Below are 9,385 nucleotides of genomic sequence, written 5' to 3'. Positions count from 1 at the left end.
GTGGGCACCTGTAATCCCAGCTACTTGGGAGGCTGAGGTAGGAGAATTATTTGAACCCCAGAGGTAGAGGTTGCAGTGAGCCAAGATCACTCCATTGCACACTAGCCTAGGCAACAAGGCAAGACTCCATCTCAAAAAAAAAAAAGAAAAGAAAAGAAAAGAAAGAAAAAAAAAAGTAATTGGGCCTAGAAAGATGAACCGATTTGCCCAGAATCATACAGCTAGTTAATGGCAAAGCCAGGGCTAGAACCCAAACCTCAGACCTCTGGCCTCTGGCCCTTACTGTTGCTCCTTGGGGTTTTCAACAGCCTGGTTGATTTGTGAGTCCTCCTGCCTCCACCACTGCCCAGGTCTCAAACCCCACAGTTCAGGACCAGCTCTTACAGCAGATGAGCTCAGACCCAGCCACAACCTCACGAGGCCCGCAAGGACTCTGCCCCCAATCCCAGTTCTCTAATTTTTCTTCCTCCAGCTATTACGGCCTGTGAGCCCCAGACTCCTTGCTCCCCACCCCTTCTCAGCAGAACACCTCAGTCAAGTGGCCCATTGGCCTGTTATGAACTAAAACATTTCCTGGAGGTGGAATGCAGAGAAGCTACAATGTCAGTCTGAGATCCCTGTGCTCAGGTGGCAACTAAAACACTCAAGGTAATGCGTTTCCCAGCTTAGGTCTTTGTAGGGCATGTGCCTCAGTCTCTTCATCTATAAAATGGGGATAATAATATGAACTCTTTCATAGGGTTTTCTGAGATTGTGACTTGGTACATGTAAAGCAGCCATGGAAATATCTGAAACAAAGCAAATCTTCAATCTTATCTTATTATTATTATTATTAGAAAATTAGCCTCCCTCATTCCCCTTGAAAACTGGCACAAGACAAGGATGCCCTCTCTCACCACTTTTATTCAACAAAGTGTTGGAAGTTCTGGTCAGGGCAATTGAGCAAGAGAAAGAAATAAAGCGTATTCAAATAGGAAGAGAGGAAGTCAAATTGTCTTTGTTTTCAGATGACATGATCCTATGTCTAGAAAATCCCATCATTTCAGCTCAAAAGCTTCTTAAGCTGATAAGCAAATTTAGTAAAGTCTCAGGACACAAAATCAATGTGCAGAAATCACAAGTATTTCAATACACCAACAACAGACAAGCAGAAACCCAAATCATGAATGAACTCCCATTCACAATTGCCACTGAGAATAAAATACATAGGAATACAGCTAAAAAGGGAAGCAAATGACCTTTTCAAGGAGAACTACAAACCACTGCACAAGGAAATCAGAGAGGACATAAGCAGATGGAAAACATTCCATGCTCATAGATAGGAAGAATTAATAACGTGAAAATGGCCATACTGCCCAAAGCAATTTATAGATTCAATGCTATTCCCATTAAACTATTATTGACATTCTTCACAGAATTAGAAAAACTATTTTAAAATTCATATGGAACCAAAAAAGAGCTTGCATGATTAAGACAATTCTAAGCAAAAAGAACAAAGCTGGAGGCATCATGCTAACCAACTTCAAACTATACTACAAGGCCACAGTAACCAAAACAGCATGGTACTGGTACAAAAACAGGCACATAGGCCAATGGAACAGAATAGAGAACTCAGAAATAAAACCGTACCTCTATGATCTTCAACAAACCCAACAAAAACAAGCAATGGGGAAAAGGATTCTCTATTTAATAAATGGTGCTGGGAGAACTCACTAGCCATATGCAGAAAATTGACACTGGATCCCTTCCTTACACCTTATACAAAAATTAACTCAAGGTGGATTAAAGACTTAAATGTAAAACCCAAAACTATAAAAACCCTAGAAGAAAATCTAGGCAATACCATTCAGGACATAGGCATGGGCAAAGACTTTATGATGAAATTGCCAAAAGCAATTGCAACAAAAGCCAAAATTGACAAATGGGATCTAATTAAGCTAAAGAGCTTCCACACAGCAAATGAAACTATCATCAGAGTGAACAGACAACCTACAGAATGGGAGAAAAATTTTGCAATCTATCCATCTGACAAAGATCTAATATCCAGAATCTACAAGGAACTTAAGCACATTTACAAGAACAAAATAAGCAACCCCACTAAAAAGTGGACAAAGAATATGAACAGACACTTCTCAAAAAAAGACATACAGCCAATGAACACATGAAAAATAGCCCAACCTCACTGATCATTAGAGAAATGCAAATCAAAACCACAATGAGATACCATCTCATGCCAGTCAGAATAGCTATTATTAAATAGATGCCAGCAAGGTTGCAGAGAAATAGGAACACTTTTACACTGTTGGTGGGAATGTAAACTAGTTCAACCATTGTGGAAGACAGTGTAGCAATTCCTCAAAAAACCAGAAATACCATTTGACCCAGCAATCCCATTACTGGGTATATACCCAAAAGAATATAAATCATTCTATTATAAAGATACATGCATACATATGTTCATGGCAGCACTATTCACAATAGCAAAGACCTGGAATCAACCCAAATGCCCATCAATGATAGGCTGGATAAAGAAAATGTGGTACATATACACCATGGAATATTATGCAGCCATAAAATGGAATGAGATCATGTCCTTTTCAGGGACATGGATGAAGCTGGAAGGCATTATCCTCAGCAAACTAATGCAGGAACAGAAAACCAAACACCGCATGTTCTCACTTATAAGTGGGAGCTGAACAATGAGAACACATGGACAAAGGGAGGGAAAAGCAGTTACTGGGGCCTGTTGGGGAAGGGTAGGGTTGGGGAGAGCATTAGGGAAAAGAGCTGATGCATGCTGGGCTTAATACCTAGGTGATGGGTTGATAGGTGCAGCAAATCACCATGGCACATGCTTAGCTATGTAACAAACCTGCACAGCCTGCACATGTACCCTGGAACTTAAATAAATAAATAAATAAAAATTAAAATAAAAGAAATACTCATAAAATAAAGAAAAAGAAAATTTGTCTCTACTCAAACAGGAATTTATCATGAACACCATCTGCCCCATAATATATATTTCCCCCTCTTTCTGTTCATAACTAACCATATTTTGGTGGATTAGTCAACATAGCCTCTTCAGTGTTGGTTCTCTCTGTCTTGTGGCTAAGGTCTGATCTAGGGAGAAGCTCTCAGCTGAGCAGGAACCAGACCTGATAAACTCTGAGCTTCACTCTCCTCCTCTGCCCACTGGATCTAATCATAAGTGCTTTGTACTGGTGAAATGATGAACTGAAGTGGCATCATAGAATAATTGGGAAAAAAATATCACTGGGAGGCTGAGGCAGGTGGATCACCTGAGGTCAGGAGTTTTGAGACTGGGCTGGCCAACGTGGTAAAACCCCACCTCTACTAAAAATACAAAAAATTAGCTGGGAATGGTGGTGGGTACCTGTAATCCCAGTTACTTGGGAGGCTGAGGTGGGAGAATCGCTTGAACCTGGAAGGTGGAGGTTGCAGTGAGCCGAGATCATGCCACTGCACTCCAGCCTGGGCGATAGAGCGAGACTCCACCTCAAAAAAAAAAAAAAAAATACGATTACCCTTAAACCTGATTATCTCTCTGGGTAATACCTCACTAGTATTAGGTTTACTGGAAGAACTTATCCAGTTTTAGAGGTCAAAAGCAGTCAAATATCAGCACTTTCTATAGTTCAAACTTATAAAAGTAGCCATAATTGTAGTAAAAACCAAGAATAACACCCAACATTCATTTACTGCTTCTATATACCTGCTACTGTCCTGTTTGGTTCACATGGATTACGCCATTGAATTTCCATGGCCTAGTGAGGCCTAATGAGGCGTATATCATTATCATCCCCCATATGTCAAGTGGAGAAACTGAAGCACCTGGAAGCTTAGCGAATGTTCAAGCGTAACAGAGCTGGTAATGGGACACAGACCAAGGGGCTTAATTCCAGAGCTCACACACACCCAACAACTACTCTCTAGCGTGAGGCTTTCTGAATTGAGGACCCTGCCTTCTTATTGTCAATCCGTCCTTCAATCTTCAAGAACTGCAACTCTGTTCTTGCCACTAAAGCAGAGTCAAGGCTCTTGCTACCTGATGAGAAGATGCCCTGGTTCTGCCTTTTGTCTTCTTGAGTTCTCAGATATGGCTTACTCCGACTGTCTGTCATTGTATTCTCCCTATCTAAGGAACACCCACCCATCATTCTTGTTGGAGCTCCTTGATGACAAGTGCTTTACTGACTAGCTCCCCATAATATGTACTGTCTGTTAATCATATGCCATGTTTTGCATATCAGGCAGTACTTCCTCCCTGCAACTTCAGCTAAGGCTTTCCCTTCTGTCCCTTCCCCGTTCCGGGGAGGATCCTTGTCTACCCCATCTGTCCTCTCCTGCTGTCTTAAGCAGTTTGGACCTCGTGTTGCTCAAGTATGCGACACTACAAGGAGAGCCCTGGGTATGCAGAGAGCGTGACACCTGGTCCCTGCATGCAAAGGACTTGCAATCTCATTGGCAGACAGACTATAGAAAACTAAATGCAAAGTAGTGCACACTGAACGATGATAGAGCAGCACAAATGTTTACTATGTGATAAAGGCCTAGCATTAAGGCCTGGCATTAGGGAGAGAATAAAGAATAATGGTCAGGATATAATCTAAACAGTTCCTGCTTATCTTCTGTACCAAGCCCAGTATCCCAGTATTAAAGGGTGCCCCATAGGGGTACAAATGGAGCTTACCAAAAAAATGGCAAAGCAGCTCTGTGGAGTGTCCTCTCAATTTCCAGTTCACTCCATGCAATAGCAGCCGCAGAATCTTGTTTCTGCCCCTCACTACACATGATGCTGAGCCTTTTGTCCACAAATCAGGAGTCCTGTGGCCATAATTTAAGTTCTCTCCAGTGCCTTGCTTGGCTGGGTCATGGTAAGTTGCAACTCAAAAAGCTGCATTTTTTTTGTTTTGTTTTGTATTAGACCCACACAAGCAAAGCATTTTCAGGTGATTTTTTGAAGCCTCCCTTCTGCTAGCTGAGCCTCATTTATCTGCAGCCATTAAGTCTATCCACAGGCAGGTATCAGACATGACCAGGAAATCAATATGAGCCAGTGAAACAAGATATTTTCTCCCTCCTTTGCTTGTCTAAGCGGGGAAAGCTTCCAGTGAAGGTCAGAGTGCAGCCAGCTTCTCTACGCCCTTTTCTCCCTCCATGCATGAGAAATATAGAAATTATTCTTTGCCAAGTATATGGACCAAGGCTAAATTCAAAGATTTTAATAATATGGTGAAGCCAAACTGAAAATCTTCACATCTTGGAAGAAATTATGGAATCTGTTCTAGAAAAAGATGGGGAAAAAAGATCAGAGATTCATTGGGTAGAGATGTATGAAATGATTCGGCTTTGTATTTCTGGACGGGACTACATATTAACCATTCCCATTTACCTCTAAAAAGTCTCAAAAACCTTTACTTCCAAACCCCATTCCACAGACTTGTATCTGTACACATTGGGACTTCTTTGCTTAGTCCAGTGTGTTTTCATCTAAGATAATCTATTATTGATGGTAGCCTTTTATCCTGATCACTCTGTTGTTCAGTAAGACTTTGAAACGTAGCAGCTTTTGTGACTAAACAGCAGACTTCATTCACCATCGCTGGTAGAAGTAAACGCTGAATAAGGTTTAAGAAGAAAGCAATGATCAAGGCACTTGTCTTACTCTGCCTTTAAAAAAAAAAAAAAAAACATATCATAGGGCCAGGCGTAGTGAGTGGCTCAAGCCTGTAATCCCAGCACTTTGGGATGCTGAGGAGGGCGGATCACAAGGTCAAGAGTTTGAGACAAGTCAGGCAAATACCATGAAACCCTGGCTCTACTAAAAACACAAAAATTAGCTGGGCATGGTGGCGTGCACCTGTAGTCTCAGCTACTCAGGAGGCTGAGGCAGAAGAATCGCTTGAACCCAGGAGGCAGAGGTTGCAGTGAGCCGAGATCACACCATTGCATTCCAGCCCAGGTGATAGAGGGAGACTCTGTCTCAAAAAAAAAAAATATATATATATATATATGTGAGTGTGTGTGTGTGTGTGTGTGTGTGTGTAAATTTGAGTGGCTTAAAAAAACGAAATATATTTTCTCACTGTTCTGGAAGCTAGAAGTCCAAGATCAGGGTGGCGGCATGGTGGGTTTCTGGTGAGGGCTTTCTCCCTGGGTTGCAGATGGTTACCTTCTTGCTGTGTGTTAATGTGACCTCTTCTTTCCTTGCAAGCAGGGAGACATACTGGAAGCTCTCTGGTATCTCTTCTTATGAGGGCACTACTTCTCCCACGAGGCTCTACCCTCATGACCTGATAACCTAATTATCACCCACATGCCCATCTCCAAATACCCTCATATTGGGGGTTAGGGTTTCAACATATAATTGTGAGGGGACACAATTCCATCCACTACAGCACTGCGCTAGAGGTGCTCTCTGTTCCTGTATAAGCCACCCTGATCAGGGCAGCAGGGCCCATTAGATTCAGGACTGCCTATTTCTGGGACAGCTTCTCCTGTGTTTTCTGCAGACAGCTGTGGTTGGTGCAATGCAGCATAGTTTCTGTGTTGTGGTATGATCCACACTGACCTTGCTGTCAAAAGACATGGGTTTCAAATGCCTCACATCCACTGGGATGGCTATTACCCAAGAGCAAAAAATAACAAGTGCTGGCAAGGATGTGAAGAAACTGGAACGCTCGTGCCCTGCTGATGGGAATGTAAAATGATGTCACCACTATGGAAAGCAGCATAGCAGTTCCTCAAAAATTAAACATAGACCTATCGTACGTTTCACTTTTGTATATATATCCAAAGGAATTGAAAGAAACATCCCAAAGAAATATTTGTACACCCATGTTCATAACAACATTATTCACAATAATTAAAAATTGAAAACAACCCAAATGTCTGTTGAATGATAAATGGATCAACGAAATGTGGTATATACATGCAGTGGAATATTATTCATCCTTAAAAAGTAAGAATATCCCCTCACATGCTACAACAGGGATGAACCTTAGAGACATTATGTTAAGTGAAATAAGTCAGTCCCAAACAGATAAATACTAGATGATTCCACTTATGTAAAGTAGTCACATTCATAAAAGCAGAAAGTAGAATAATGGTTACTAGGGGGCTGGGAGAAGAGGGAAATGGGGAGTTGTTGTTTACTGTGTATATAGCTCCAGTTTTGCAAGATGAAAACGTTCTGTGGATTTATTGTGCGACGGTGTGAATATAGTTAATGCTGCTGAACTCCACGCTTAAAAATAGTTAAGGCCAGGTGTAGTGGCTCATGCCTGTCATCCCAGCACTTTAGGAGGCTGAGGCGGGTGGATCACTTAAGGTCAGGAGTTTGAGACCAGCCTGGCCAACATGGTGAAACCCCATCTCTACTAAAAATACAAAAAATAGCCAGGTGTGGTGGCAGGTGCCTATAATCCCAGCTATTTGGGAGGCTGAGGCAGAAGAATCGCTTGTACCCAGGAGGCTGAGGTTGCAGTGAGCTGAGATCACGAGATCGTGCCACTGTACTACATTCTAGGTGACAGAACGAGATTCCATGTCAAAAAAAAAAGTTCAGACGGGGGCATGGTGGTGTGTGCCTATAATCAAAGATACTTCGGAGGCTAAGGTAGGAAGATCACTTGAGCCCAGGAGTTCAAGGCTGCAGCAAGCTATGATTTCACTCAACTCCAGCCTAAAAAAAAAAAAAAAAAAAAAAAGACGGATGTTATCTTTTTTTTTTGTAGCACACCCCAAAAAAGAAACAGACATAAGTTTCAAGCCCAACTTCAAGCAACTGCTATCAATGGGATAGTCATTTGTACTTTTTAAGCTTCAGTTCCTTCATCTGTAAAAGCAGGGATAATAATATCTGTCTCTCAGAGTTACAGAGAAATCTAAAAGAGATATGGAGGAGGGAGGGAGAGTAGGTGGGAGAGCTGTGGACAATTTCGTATGATATAGAAATAGTGTGCTAATACTATTGCTGTAAATCACTCTGCCACAATTCCAACCATATTAAATGCATTAGTTACCTAGAAGTATTTTAATTCTGGCCTCTACAAAAACCCTTATGCAATATGAGCACAGGAGCTGCCTCCCATATCAATTCCCAGTTTTGGAGGATGATGTAAGTTTTAAGTGAAATTTCAAGATTGACAACATATCATCTAAGTAATAGAAAACAATGCAATTTCTTTAAGTCTAAAAGCAGTCAACTAGGGTTTGTAAATAATAACCTGGACTGATTAGTAATTTCTCTTTGTGAAAGAAGGGTCAAGAAAATTGGTTCCATGTGATGCATTCCCCAGTTGCTACTCAGGAAGTGGCAAACCAATAGAATCCATTTGCAGGTTATGAAATAGTTAATGCTTATTTGCACTGATGTTTCATCATGAGAAAAAAAAAATGTTCATTTGTAAGGGGACAGTAAACATCAGGAATTAGCACACATTCACACCAACCTGCCTGTCCACCTTCAAGAAGCTCTGCTCCCAGATTCTTGAGTTTTGAGTAAAGAATGAGGAAAGAACATAAGCTCCCTGCTACCTACCTACATTAGAAAGCCAAGATCCTTCTTCCTTGGTTCTCCTACTAAAAAATAGTCAAAAACCAGAACCCAGTTCTCCTTTGCACATCTTCAAAAGACACTAGAAAAATAGTTTCAGAAAAAGGATCTGGCCAGGCACGGTAACTCACACCTGTAATCCCAGCACTTTGGGAGGCCAAGGCAGGCAGATCACCAGAGGCTGGGAGTTCGAGACCAGCCTGGCCAACATGGTGAAACCCCATCTCTACCAAAAATACAAAAATTATCCAGATGTGGTGGCACACGCCTGTAATCCTAGCTACTCAGGAGGCTGAGGCATGAGAATTGCTTGAACCTGCAAGGTGGAGGTTGCAGTGAGCCAAGATCGCCCCACTGCACTCAAGCCTGGGCAACAGAGTGAGACTCTGTCTCAAAAAAACAAAACAAACAAACAAACAAACAAAAAAGCAAGAATGAAAAGAAAAAGGATCTATATTCCTTCATTTACAGATGGCTCCCAGAAGGAAATTGTCACACAACCAGCAGATAACCTATTCAGACTGTTCTGTTGCCCACTGTAGGGCTAGTATCTGAGTGGATTCCAGAAAGGCAGAGACAGAGGATAATATATTCACAATGCAGTTACTCTCACTGACTTTGGCAACCTAACAGAGCAATGAGCAATAATAAGGGCGATCCCAAAGACTGGGTAATATTTTTCAAAAGTTGAATTTGGCTTTTGCATGTTACCATTTCTTTTAGAAAGTTTATTTGGTAGATGTAACTTAAGAAGTAAAGGGGAGCTTTTCTCTTTTTTTAGGACATTGTTTTCTGTTTTTTCCTAAG

This window comes from Macaca mulatta, chromosome 14 (genome assembly GCF_049350105.2).
Source record: "Macaca mulatta isolate MMU2019108-1 chromosome 14, T2T-MMU8v2.0, whole genome shotgun sequence".
Taxonomy (NCBI): Eukaryota; Metazoa; Chordata; class Mammalia; order Primates; family Cercopithecidae; genus Macaca; species Macaca mulatta.
The sequence above is the reverse complement of the archived record's forward strand: the minus strand, read 5'-3'. Positions refer to the sequence as shown.